Source organism: Mandrillus leucophaeus, unplaced genomic scaffold (genome assembly GCF_000951045.1).
Source record: "Mandrillus leucophaeus isolate KB7577 unplaced genomic scaffold, Mleu.le_1.0 Scaffold1823, whole genome shotgun sequence".
NCBI lineage: Eukaryota > Metazoa > Chordata > Mammalia > Primates > Cercopithecidae > Mandrillus > Mandrillus leucophaeus.
The window spans coordinates 76,966-90,187 of NW_012101836.1; the positions used below are offsets into that span (position 1 = coordinate 76,966).

The following is a 13,222-nucleotide window of genomic DNA, read 5'->3' on the forward strand; positions in this document are numbered from 1 at the left end:
ACTCTGTCTCAAATAATAATAATAATAATAATAATAATAATAATAAAAGATCAACAATACTAGCTACTATAGGAGATTCCTCCTGAATTTTCTATATCTTAACTAAATTAAAGTCTATTGCTCATTTACGTCACTTGTTCAGTGAGGTTAGGAAAGGGGAGTATGTGTTCAACTCCATACAGTCATTCAAGGGCCAAGGTTCCTTCCATCTTGTGGGTCTGCCCTTCTCTAGGTCCATGAAATCCTCTCCACCTAACGGAGACACAGAGAGAGGACAGCATATGGTATGTTTATCATGAGCCAGGCCTGGATATGGCTCACATCACATCCACTCAAATTTCTGTTGGCCAGAACTTAGTCACATGGCCACACTCAACTGCACGGGAAGCTAGGGCCCAGGAAAAAAGAGAATAAGGACATTGATAAACATTTGCAATCTTGCCATATTCCTCCCTTCTGGTCATCAAATATGCATTACATGCTTCAACCTAGACACAGACCATCTCCCCAAAGAAAGAAAAAATAAGTGTTACCTAATCAATGCATCCAGATAAAAGACCATGATCTCTGGGGCATGTGCTGTTCTCCCCATCTGCTGAAGTCCAGATTTGGCTTCTCTTCTTCTGAAAACCTATGAATTAGACAAATTACCAGCATCTTGAAGAACCTGGTCACCAGCCTATCTGCCCACGAGAGGTCCCCAGGTTATTTCAGCCCTGATAGGGTTTGGATGTTGTCCCCTCCAAATCTCATGTTGAAATATAATCCCCAGTTTTGGAGGTGGGGCCTGGTGGGAGGTGTTTGGATCATGAGGGCTGATTCCTCATGAATGGCTTAGCACCATCCCCTTGGTGATGAGTGAGTTCATGGGAGATCTAGTTGTTTAAAAGCATGTGGCGCCTCCTCACTCTGTTGCTCCCACTCTTGCCTGCTCCCCATTCACTTTCCACCATGATTGTAGGCTTCCTGAGGCCTACAGAAGCAGATGCCAGCACCACACTTCCTGTACCGCCTGCAGAACCGTCAGCCAATTAAATCACTTTTCTTTCTAAATTATCCAGTCTCAGGTATTTCTTTATAGCAATCCAAACTAAGTAATACAGGACCCCAGATTGCTACACGCCAAAGAACAGAGGACCAACCAGACATTAGTCTGCCCAAATGCCATGGGAATGAGAACCCTTTTGGCTACCTTACAGGCCTCATACTGTGGGAAGCCAAGGGCTCTTCTGGACCCCCACAGGAGCACTGTGGTCATGAGAACCCATTGGGCCACTATGCTTCACCTGCACTGGTTCACGGAAGGTCCCATGAACCCACCCACTAGGGTTCTGCCTGGTCATTTTGGCCCCCAGCTTGCATGGGTGCTGGGGAACAAAGACTCAACCAGCCAGCCGGGCAAAGTGGCTCACGCCTGTAATCCCAGCACTTTGGGAGGCTGAGGTGGGTGGATCATGAGGTCAGAAGTTCGAGACCAGCCTGACCAACAAGGTGAAATCCCGTCTCTACTAAAAATACAAAAATTAGCCAGGGATGGTGGCGCACACCCCCATGGTGGCTCACGCCTGTAATCCCAGCTACTCAGGAGGCTGAGGCAGGAGAACCGCTTGAATCCAGAAGGCAGAAGTTGCAGTGATCTGAGAGTGCCATTGCACTCTAGCCTGGGTGACAGAGCAAGATTCTGTTTCAAAAAAAAAAAGTCAACCAGCCATCGGTCTTCAACCTGCTGTGGAAATAAGAGCACTTTGGACCACCTTATGGCCTTTGTACCGTGGAGAGTCGAGGGCCCTTGTAGTCCTTCCTACCTGTGTGCTGTGCAAGTGAGAGGTTTCTCAGCCACCCTTTTTCTAAATGCTAGTGTCCCAGGGGACCTCCCCATCAGAAACCTGGCCGCCACTGAATGTTCCCTTGGTGATTTCGACCCCTGGCCTACATGCATGCTGAGAAGGAAAGCGCCAACCGTCACTGGGGACACGCCCTGTGGAAATGAGAGCCTTTTTGACTACCATATGGGCCTCGCGTGGTGGGGAGCTGAGGGCCTGGCTGGCCTCAGATCTCAGGTTTACCGTGGGCAGGAGACTCCTTTGGGCCACCATACTTCTCCCTCGCTGGTTCACAGTGGTGGGGCGGGGAAGGGGGTTCCGGTCAGAAAAATGCCCATCCACTAGAGTTCCATGGGTCATTTTAGCCCCCAACCCTACTGGGACTGGGGAACCAAGCACCAACCAGTCATCAGCCGGCCAGTGTGCTTTGGAAATGAAAGCGCCTTTTGGCCACCAAACGGGCTCCATCCTGCCTACGTTCTGGTGCCCCCAAGGGGTCTTCCTGTCAGAAATCTGGCCACTTGCTAAGGTTCCGTGGGTCATTTCAATACCACACTAACCCCCTCCCCGCCTTGCTTTACTTGCTGGGAAACAGAGGGTAAAACGGCCGTCAGTGAGCCGCTTACTGTGGAAATGAGAGCTTTTTGGGCCCCTATATGGGCCTCACTCAGCACAGAGCTGAGGACCCTTCTGGTCTCAGGCTGTAGGTGTACTGTGGAAGTGAGAGCCCTCTCAGCGACCATCCTTCTTTCCATTCTTCATGCGGGTGTATCAAGGACCCTTCCGACTACCAGCTAATCAGCTGCAGGATAACTGGATTGGAGGTCCTTCTGAGCACCAGCCATCCTGAAATCCACGCACCAGTGGATCCTTCAGGGCCCCAACCTATGGTGGACCGAGGAACTCTAAGACCCGCCCCCAGGTCTCCAGGCACTGTGTAAGACAGATGCCTTTTGGCGACTGTTTCCCACACCCTGATATCCTGGAGGGATTTCCGGTTCCTAACCTGACTCTCAGCGAGAGTTCTACAGGTTATTTTGGCCCTCCAGATTCCATGCATGTTGGGGAACAGAGGACCATCCAGAAGTTCTCTTGCCCACATACTGTATTGATGAAAGCCTTTTTGTTTTCTTACAGCTCTTGCATGATGGAAAGCAGAGTTGCCTTCTGGCCACAGGCTGCTTGCCTGCTGGGAAAGTGAGGACTTTAAACCACCATCTTGCACGATGATGCTCCGGGCTCCTTCCAGCCACCTGCCTGTCCACACAACAGGGTTCTGCCAGTCCTTCAATTTCTCAGCATGCTCATGTGCAGTAGTAAGCCAGGGCCCATTCGGCCAGTGTCCTTCTAGAGTACCAGTGTAAAGAAGGCCCTTCAGATCACCCAGTTGCTTGTGAGCTAGGGAACTGGATTGGAGACCCTTAGGGTCACCAGCCTGCACATGAACTAGTGTCCTTGGAGCCCTTTCAGCCACCAGCCTGCCCAGGTGCCATGTAGCAGTCAGTCCTTCTAGGCTTCAGCCTGTGTTCACCTGGGAAACTGAAGACCCTTCTGACCTCTTGTGGCCTGAGTGTTGTGGAAACAAGAGCCCCTTTAGGCTCTTTTTCACCATTCTTTCCTTGGGACCGTGTCCCAGTGGCCCTTGTCACCAACTTGCCCACTCACTAAGGTTCTAGGAATCATTTTATCCCCCAGCCTGCCTGCAGGCCAGGGAACAGGAGGCCATTCGTCATCAACTTGCCCACAAGCAGTAGAGTCTAGTGCCCTTTCAGCCACCATCCTTCCAGTGTTCTGGTGCCCCAGGGGCCCTTTCCAGCCACCAACTGGCTTTGCTCTAGTGCCATGGGGTCCTTCCAGTCCCTAGCCCACCCACAGGTCACAGTTCCCTTTGTCCTTCAGGCCCCCTACCTACACATGTGCTGAAGAACTGAAGGTCCTTCCATTCATCAGCCTGCCTTCATTCTGTGGAATGAAGAGCCACTGTCAGTCTCTTGCACTGGTGCTCTAGTGGCAGGGAAGGGACCTTCCAGACAGTAGCCAGCTTGCGTGCCAAGGTTCCAATGGTCCTACCAGCCCCCAGCCTGCCAAGGAATTATGATCAGAGGTCCCTTTCAGTCACCAGCCTGACAACATACTGGGGTCATGGAGGAGTGAGGTTACTCAGGGCAGTAGCCTGCCCACTTGCTGTGGAATCTAGAGCTCTATCAACAATCATTTGCCCTCACACTGTTTCTCCAGGGCCCTTTCAGCCACCATCAGTCCCACAGTCAGTTCCTTGTGTTGGTGACCTGGGGGAACTGTCCAGCCACCAACCAGCCCACACACTAGGGTACCAGAGATCCTTTTGGCCCCCAAACTGTCCATGTGCTGGTGAACCAAGGGCCCTTGTAGTGCAAAAGCGGCCATAGACCATACAAATAAGTGGGCATAGTTGGATTTGGTCCACAGGTGTAGATTTCCGTCTGATTATCTATAATAGTCACTCTCTAAAGTTCTAGCCAGGCACATGCCTGTACAGAATAAATACTACAGTTCTAAACCTTTTTTGCATCTAGATGTGACAATGTATCTAAGTTCTGTTCATTGAGATATGATAAAGAGCAATGTGTGCAACTGCTAAACCATACCCAAAAAGAGAAGAGAGGTGACCTCTCCCTTTCTCTCCCGTTCCAGGGATGGAATGTTGACATGCACTAAGTCGGGTCATGCAGATGAAGGCAACACCCTAGGGACAAAAAAGCAACAAAGAGACAGAAAGATCCTGGGATCACTATGACTTCTTGGAGTAGAGCCACCATATCATCTGTATGAAACACCAACATCAATATGAAAGTGAAATAAGCTTCCAACTTGTTTAAACCACTGTTGTCACTGACTTGCATACAGTCCAATCTATATCCTAACAAATATGCCTGGTTTCACCAAAAATTAAGGAGTTAATTCAGTTCAACCTCTTAATAACAAAGAAAAACCAAAATCAGGAATCCAAGCACAAAAGTATGAGTGAGAAATAGCTCTTGAATCTTTTGACTTCTCTCCATCTCCCGCACTACTATCTTCTCCCCTTTAGACCACTGCCATTTGACAGCTTAGAACGCTCAATGGTTTTTCAATGCTTTTAAAACATTGACCAGACTCACAAAAACAACCTACTCATTCTCCCATCTGCAACCCTCTCTGGCCTCATGCATACCAAACTCACCTCATTCTCCCAACTCTAGCTACATCATCTTTCTGTCCATTGTATTTACCATGCTCTCTCCTACCGCAGAACCGCTGTGCTGTCACCTCCACCTGCAACGCTCTTCCCTATCCTCATCACAGAGTTAACTCCAGCCTACTTTTCAGACATCAGCTCAAATATCACTTCCTGACCCTGTCTCCCTTGATTCAGCAAAGGCCATATTATGGGCTATGCTGACACCATGAGCTTGTCTGTTAAAGGCTTGTGACAGTTACAGTTTTCCATTTACTCTGTGATGATTTGACTAACTGTAAGCTAATCATGTCTTAGGGGCTATGTCTGATTTTGTTCACCATTGTATCCAGATGAAGGGTTCCCATAAAGTAGACAAATGAATTATTGTACATAAGCCCCTGTTGCAAAGGCAAGGCAACATGCTTCATAATGGTATTTGGTCTTGTCCTATGTCTCTGAGGATTAGGTTCAGCTACAAAGAATAGAAAACAAAACAAAACAAAACAAAAAGACAGTGGCTTCAATCAGAAAAGAGATTATTTCCCTTTCATATAAAATATGTGTAGAAATAGTAGGTTCAGGGCTGGAGTATGATAGCTCTCTAAGATCGTCAGAGATCCAGGTACCTTCCAGCCAGCCACTCTGCCATCCCTAGGATGTGGTTCTTGTCTTCATGGTTCCTGGCTCCAGCCATTACATCTATTCCAGGCAGCAAATTTGAGGAATGCAGAAAAGGGCCTGCCTCCTCTCTTTTAAGATGACTTCCTGGAAACACCACAAAAAACGTGTCCTTCTCCAGAATTAGTTAAATTGGCCACTCCTTCCCAAAAGGGAGGCCAAAAAATGTGATCTTTCAGCTGCACATACCCAGATAAAAATTAGGGTTTGCTTACTAAAGGATATAGGGAGTGTTTTGATTATCTATTGCTGCCTAGTGAACCACCCTAAAACTTAGTGGCTTAAAATAATAGCAACCAAGAATAACTAATACAGCAATAACCATATTATTATCTTTCATAAATCTGTGGGTTGAGTGGGCTCAGTTGGGCAGTTCTTAGGCTGGCCTCACTTGGGGTCTCATGCAGTTGGCAGTCAACTGATATGCTTGGACCTGTCTCTTCCTTGTTATGATCTCATGGCCTCTCCTCTCCACACATTCTCTCCATGTGACCTCTCTCCCACTGAGCGTCCAAAACCACAAAGCAGAGTCTTCCAGGCCTTCTCAAAGCTTAGGCAAAGTGTCACTTCACCACCCTCTACCGGTCAAAGCAGTCACAGGGCCAGTCCAAATTCAAGGGGAAGGAGAAATAAACTTCACTTCTCTATGAGGGGAGTGACACAAAATTTTTTTGAGCAAAATGTCTACATTTCTTTTGAAATACACACTAAAACAGAATGAGTTTTACTAGTCAATGAAACTTTGTCAAAGCAAAATCACAAACTTCCACTGGGGAGGCCCAGTCAGCTAGCAGCAGTGATCCCCAAGCAGGAACACCAAGGAGAAGCCTGGGGGACCCCTCTCCAAAAAGCCTCCTTTCAAGAGGCCCCTAACTCACTTCTCCCATATGAACCCACACAGATTTAGGAGCTTGGACATTTTCCAATGACACTGGAAAATGAGCTCCTCATTTTCATATATTTTTAGTTTCTTCTTCACTGCAATAAATATAAAATTGGCAATGCTCATACACCACAGCACAGACAATATTTCGGGCTTTAGCATTCAACTGTAAACAGTGACTAGGTTAAAAAAATAAAATAAAAAGAAAGTAAGTTGGACTTTTTGGGTTTTTTTCCCCCGAGATGGAGTCTTGCTCTGTCACCCAGGCTGGAGTGCAGTGGTGCAATCTCAGATCACTACAACCTCCGCCTCCTGGGTTCAAGAGATTCTCCTGCCTCAGACTCCCAAGTAGCTGGGATTACAGTTGCCCATCACAACGCCCAGCTAATTTTTGTATTTTTAGTAGTGATGGGGTTTCACCTTGTTGGCCAGGCTGGTCTCGAACTCCTGACCTCGTGATCTGCCCGCCTCGGCCACCCAAAGTGCTTGGATTACAGGCATGAGCCACCATGCCTGGCCGCCTATTTTTTTTTTTTTTTTTTCTTTTTTTAACAAAGAAACAAAATTCCTAAGAGCCAGGCATGAGCTACTCAAGATTTATTTTGTTGGGTTAAGGTTTTGGACCAAAGATTCTGGTTTAGGCAGATGCCCTTGACAGCCCAAGTAGACCCAGGGTAGTAGCCAGAGCACGGTCTATGGCAATCTAGAATGCACGCACTGGAAGACAACCTGCCCTAGGTCACCCTTGGCAGTACATCTTCAAGCTGCCATGTTCGAGATACGAACACAGACATCTTTATAGTTCCATCATTGGCTGCCATCTAGTGTAGCAGGAATGCGTGGGTGAAGGAATAAAAATGTACTGGGAGAGGAAGAGAATCGTATCTCTGCTAGCTGCCTGGAAAGTTGGCCCCTTAATCACAATGACAACTAGGACATTTCACTTGGACAGTGCATTAAATTTATAGATTTCTTTTAAAGTACAAAGACTAAGCAGTAAGTTCTGTCACTGAAGCAAACTGGGATGTCAATAAAAGAAAAATAGATTAACTATTTTTGCTTAAAGTAGTGCAAAGAAATCTGGCAAAAAATGAAAGTGAACTCAATATCTGCATGTGAGTAATGGGGCAGAATTTTATTTAAACGGCTAGTGGTTCAAATACTATTGCTTAATAGCTCTGATAGATATAAAATGTAGAAACATCTGAGGTTTATACACATGAGCAAAGGAGCTGAAGGCCAGGGATATGGGATTCTCGTTCAAGAGAGAAGCTAAAAGCACATGCTGCAGGAGCAACCTAATGGATTTATTTGGATCATACTCCCACCTTCTGACAAACAGAAAAAGACCTGGATAGAAAACTGTCATTCCAGCCAGGCACGGTGGCTCATGCCTGTAATCCCAGCAGTTTGGGAGGCCGAGGCGGGTGGATCACCTGAGGTAAGGAGTTCGAGACCAGCCCGACCAACATGGCAAAACCCAGTCTCTACTAAAAATACAAAAATTAGCCGGGTGTGGTGGCGTGCACCTGTAATCCTAGCTACTCGGGAGGCTGAGGCACTAGAATTGCTTGAACCAGGGAGGCAGAAGTTGCAGTGAGCTGAGATAGTGCCATTGCACTCCAGCCTGGGCAACAAGAGTGAAACTTTGTCTCAAAAAAAAAAAAAAAAAAAAAAAAAAAAAGAAAAGAAAAAAAAGAAAACTGTTTTTCCACACACAAAAATCTAGCTTAATTCTTCTTCCTATACAACTATACCTCAGCTAAGAAAAAAAATCTCTCATGAAAAACTCAATAACCTGGGCTACTAAAAATAAAAAGGAAATTTTTAATACATAAACAAGTTTAGTATACAACATGTGAATTTTCTGTTGTTAATGAAGACATGATACATTCAAAACAGTGTTTTTTTGAGATGAAGTCTCACCCTGTTGCCCAAAAAAATATATTTTTAAAAAAAGAATAAAACAAAAAAATATATAGAAAGAGACTTCACAAGAAAAAATGAGCCCAAGTCAGGCCGGGTGCGGTGGCTGATGCCTGTAATCCCAGCACTTTGGGAGGCCCAGGCAGGCAGATCACAAGGTCAGGAGATCAAGACCATCCTAGCTAACACGGTGAAACCCCATCTCCACTAAAAATACAAAAAAATTAGCTGGGTAGTCCCAGCTACTCGGAAAGCTGAGGAAGGAGAATGGCGTGAACCAGGGAGGCGGAGCTTGCAGTGAGCTGAGATCTCGCCACTGTACTCCAGCCTGGGCAACTGAGCCAGACTCCATCTCAAAAAAAAATTTAGAAAAAGAAAAAATTGAGCTCAAGTTCTATCCCTCACAATCAGAAGTGGGTCTTAGCACAAATCAGTAACCCCTCCTCCAACACACAAAAGCACTGCCATTTGCCTTTCCAGTAGAACATAAAACATTTGTTACTGAATTAGAACATTAAGCAGAATCACTGCAGAGCATATTTTGATGGGTTACTTCAATATCCACCTGGTTCAGTTCAAAATATCTGTAGATCCAGTTTGTACATATTCATTAGGTATACTGAATAAACCACCTATTATCCCATTATTTTTTTAAAAATGGCAGTTCTTATAGCTCAAACATCAAGATTATAAAGAGTGCTCTTAAAACAAATTCTCAGATGAAGTACATTAATGAGACACCTTACAAGTGAAACAAACCTAGTTCTTTTTTACTAAAAGGACGGGATAAAGGCAGTCTATGCTGAGGAGTGGCTTCACTTGTTTCCCCATGGAAAAAGGCTGAAAATTTTTTGGATGATAATTTAAAAACTAAGCCAATAAAAAAATATACAGGCCAGGCGCGGTGGTTCACGCCTGTAATCCCAGCACTTTGGGACGCTGAGGCAGGTAGATCACCTGAGCTCAGGAGTTTGAGACCAACCTGGCCAATATGGTGAAACCCTGTCTGTACTAAAAATACAAAAATTAGCTGGGTGTGGTGGCAGGCGCCTGTAATCCCAGCTGCTCGGGAGGCTGAGGGAGGAGAATTGCTTGCTCCCGGGAGGCAGAGGTTGCAGTGAGCCGAAATCGTACCACCACACTCTAGCCTGGGCGACAGAGCGAGACTCCATCTCAAAAAATAAATAATAAATAAAACAAAATAGAATATACACCTTAAGATATTATAAAACTTGAAATAATGTCAGGTGCTATGGAATGGAAACAGTTCTGAGTCCCCCCTCAACAACAACAACAACAAAAACTGTAACAGGTTTTAAGGGAAAAACAAAACAAACCAGAACTCTGAATATGAATAGCAATACACAGACTCCATAACACAGAATACCACACAAGAATGAGTTCTCTAGCAGTACTGTCATAAGAGTAGCTGGCTGGAGACTATACTTCCAGCAACAGGGTTCCTAGGTCAAAAATGTGTTAAAAGCTTGTGATGTCAACAAGGACCAAAAAAAGAAAAAAGAGGGGATGAGGGGGAAAAGGGAGGAAACGCTGCATGGACAGGTCCATTATAGACATGATATTCAGAAGCATAAAAATAATATTCTCCAAAGAGTCCCCCTACTGGGGCAAAACCTGTTTTTCACTGCTAAGCACGGGAAAGATTAAGAAAGCGGAATAAATTCACTTGTAACCATAGCATCTTCCACATTTGAATGACAAGCATGTTCAACCTGACGCTGCATGTTAAGAAAATATTCAGCCAGGCATGGTAGCTCACTCTGGGAGGCCGAGGTGGGTGGATCACGAGGTCAGGAGTTCGAGACCAGCCTGACCAAGATGGTGAAACCCTGCCTCTACTAAAAATACAAAAATTAGCCAGGCGTGGTGGTGGGTGCCTGTAGTCCCAGCTACTCAGGAGGCTGAGGCAGAGAATCGCCTGAAGCTGGGAGGCGGAGGTTGCAATGAGCTGAGATAGGGCCACTTCACTCCAGCCTGGCTACAGAGCAAGACTCCATCTTAAAAAAAAAAAAAAGCTTTTTGAGGAAGACTCGGTCGTGCTCCTGCCCCTGACTCACCGCTGTTCGCTCTCGCCGAGGAACAAGTCGGTCAGAAAGCCGCGCAGCAGCCATGGCTTTTAAGGATACCGGAAAAACACCCGTGGAGCCGGAGGTGGCGATTCACCGAATTCGAATCACCCTAACGAGCCGCAACGTTAAATCCCTGGAAAAGGTGTGTGCTGACTTGATCAGAGGCGCGAAGGAAAAGAACTTGAAAGTGAAAGGACCAGTTCGAATGCCTACCAAGACTTTGAGAATCACTACAAGAAAAACTCCTTGTGGTGAAGGTTCTAAGACATGGGATCGTTTCCAGATGAGAATCCACAAGCCACTCACTGACTTGCACAGTCCTTCTGAGATTGTTAAGCAGATCACTTCCATCAGTATTGAGCCAGGAGTTGAGGTGGAAGTCACCATTGCAGATGCTTAAGTCAACTATTTTAATAAATTGATTACCAGTTGTTAAAAAAAAAAAAGAAAAAGAAAGAAAATATTAAATATGCATATGAATCTAAGCAACATAAAAACCAAAGACTAAATTATGAATCTTAAAAAATTGGAAAAAAACATGTTTTAAAGCCAAGTAGGTATGATTCTGAAAATTATTAGATATGACATAATCCAAGAAAGGCCAAGAAAAGAATCCTCATATTGTTCAGTATTTAGGCTTGATGTTGTCCTAGGAAAATAGTGATAATTCAAAGAACATGTTACACATACAACTAAAAAGTCCCCTTCTGGTTTCAAATGAATTGAAACAACCATCTTCCTTGGCTAACTTTTCTCCTCTGTCAAACAAACCTTCTATGTACAGGACCAGTTTAAATCCCTCCTCCCCTTCAAACACGAGATATGAACATCCAGGAACATTCTGCAATGCAAAGTGCCTTAAGAAAGAGAAGGATTCTGGAGCGCCGGGGGTGATATAACTGATCTGAGGAAACTGAGATGCTGTTGACACTGATGGGAGCCAGTCAGGCAATAGTGGTTTGTTTCTCCTCAGGTGTTTCCTCCAACAACTGCATGATCAGTTCACGCAGGGGTTTGCAGACCTTTGAGTAGCCCCCTCCTGTCAAATGCAGAAAATCAAACATGTCGTGGCAGGAGATGGCATGGTTGGAGTGCACGAAACCCCTGTCAGTATCCAGGAGCTGCACGTTGGTAAGTTTCAGCAGCGAAATCTTGAGGAGTTGGTTCACCTTGGCGTTCTTTTGCCTCAAAGGGTTGGGTTTCTCACTTTGAGGTAACAGATCAAATACAATGATTTTGGCCTGTGGCTGCCTTGTGTTGATAAGTTGTACCATGGCCACCATACCACTTGCTACCTCTTCTGCTTCATTTTCATGGTTGTTTCTTCCCACCCAGACAACAATGACCTTAGGCTTAATATTCCCCAGTTCTCCATTCTTTAATCTCCACAAAACATGTCTTGTTGTATCTCCCCCAGTTCCAAAATTCAGTGCTTGAAGTGGGGAAAAAAAGCTCTCGCCATGTCTCATATGGCTGCATTAACTGCACCATGGAGCCTCCCACAAATCGTACATCAGGCTCTTTGTCTTTACAGTCCAAAACAAGTCTGTCGTGCTGAGATATCCGTCTGTCATCTCCTTGAATGTCTTCCGCCGCATGTGGAATAGCTGCTGGGTTTGAGTCCCCTTGGTTCATTCTACACTGAAGGAGGGGGTCCATGCGGGCCCCAAGCGGCTGAGGCGTCCATGGGTGTCGTGTCTGTCGCTCCCTTGGTCAGGCGGCCCCACTCGGGCATATGCCTCCTTGGGCCCCAGTACCAGCAGCAGCCGGGAGTGACACAAAATTTGCAGTCTCTTTAACCCACCACCAGAAGGATGGATATTTGGATGCAATTAGCAGTCTTTGTCTCACATCCCTTCAAGACAAACCATCGAGAAGACTAAGAGAGGGACGTTGGTCTATAAAACTCCTCTCTTTTAAGATGACTTCCTGGAAACACCACACAAAACGTGTCCTCCTCCAGAATTTAGTTAAATTGGCCACTCCTTCCTGAAAGGGAGGCCAAGAAATGTGGTCTTTCAGCTCATGAAATAAACTCATGAAAACGCATGAAAATAAACACTGGCCATTATGCTTAGAAGCTAAAGGAAATCAGAGTAAAACTAATGGTAATCTCACAGTGATTCTCATGCCAGCTTTTTATAAAGCTCTAGCAAACTTTTAAGACATACCGCCCGTGGGTAAAATAATTTGCACATTAGTAAGCAATTGAGAACAGATGAGTCATAGAACAGGAAATACAATTGACCAATTGTCACATAAAAAAATGCTTGACCTCATTAATAATGAAAGAAATGCACATAAAAATAATAAGTGTTGCCAGCTGCAGTGGCTCATGCCTGTAATCCCAACACTTTGGGAGGCAGAGGAGGGGAGATCGCTTGAGCTGGGGAGTTTGAGACCAGCCTGGGTAACATGGCAAAACCCCGTCTCTACAAAAATATACGAGAAATTAGCCGGGCGTGGTGGCATGTGCCTGTAGTCCCAGCTACTCGGGAGGCTGAGGTGGGAAGATTACCTGAGCCCAGGAGGTCAAGACTGCAGTGAGCCATGATTACGCCACTGCCCTGCAGCCTGGGTGACAAGAGTTATCCCCTGTCTAACATAATAATAATAATAATAA

The 13,222-nt window shown here is 45.6% G+C and overlaps 2 pseudogenes across 1 annotated transcript; one reads left to right on the top strand and one right to left on the bottom strand.

Moving 5' to 3' along the window:
* Nucleotides 1–10,568: 10,568 nt before the first annotated feature.
* Nucleotides 10,569–11,045, top strand: LOC105537983 (annotated as a pseudogene). Its single transcript, XR_001005814.1, has one exon. The product of XR_001005814.1 is annotated as a 40S ribosomal protein S20 pseudogene (transcript).
* A 498-nt stretch (nt 11,046–11,543) lies between these two features.
* On the bottom strand, nt 11,544–12,234 carry LOC105537984 (annotated as a pseudogene).
* Nucleotides 12,235–13,222: the final 988 nt, after the last annotated feature.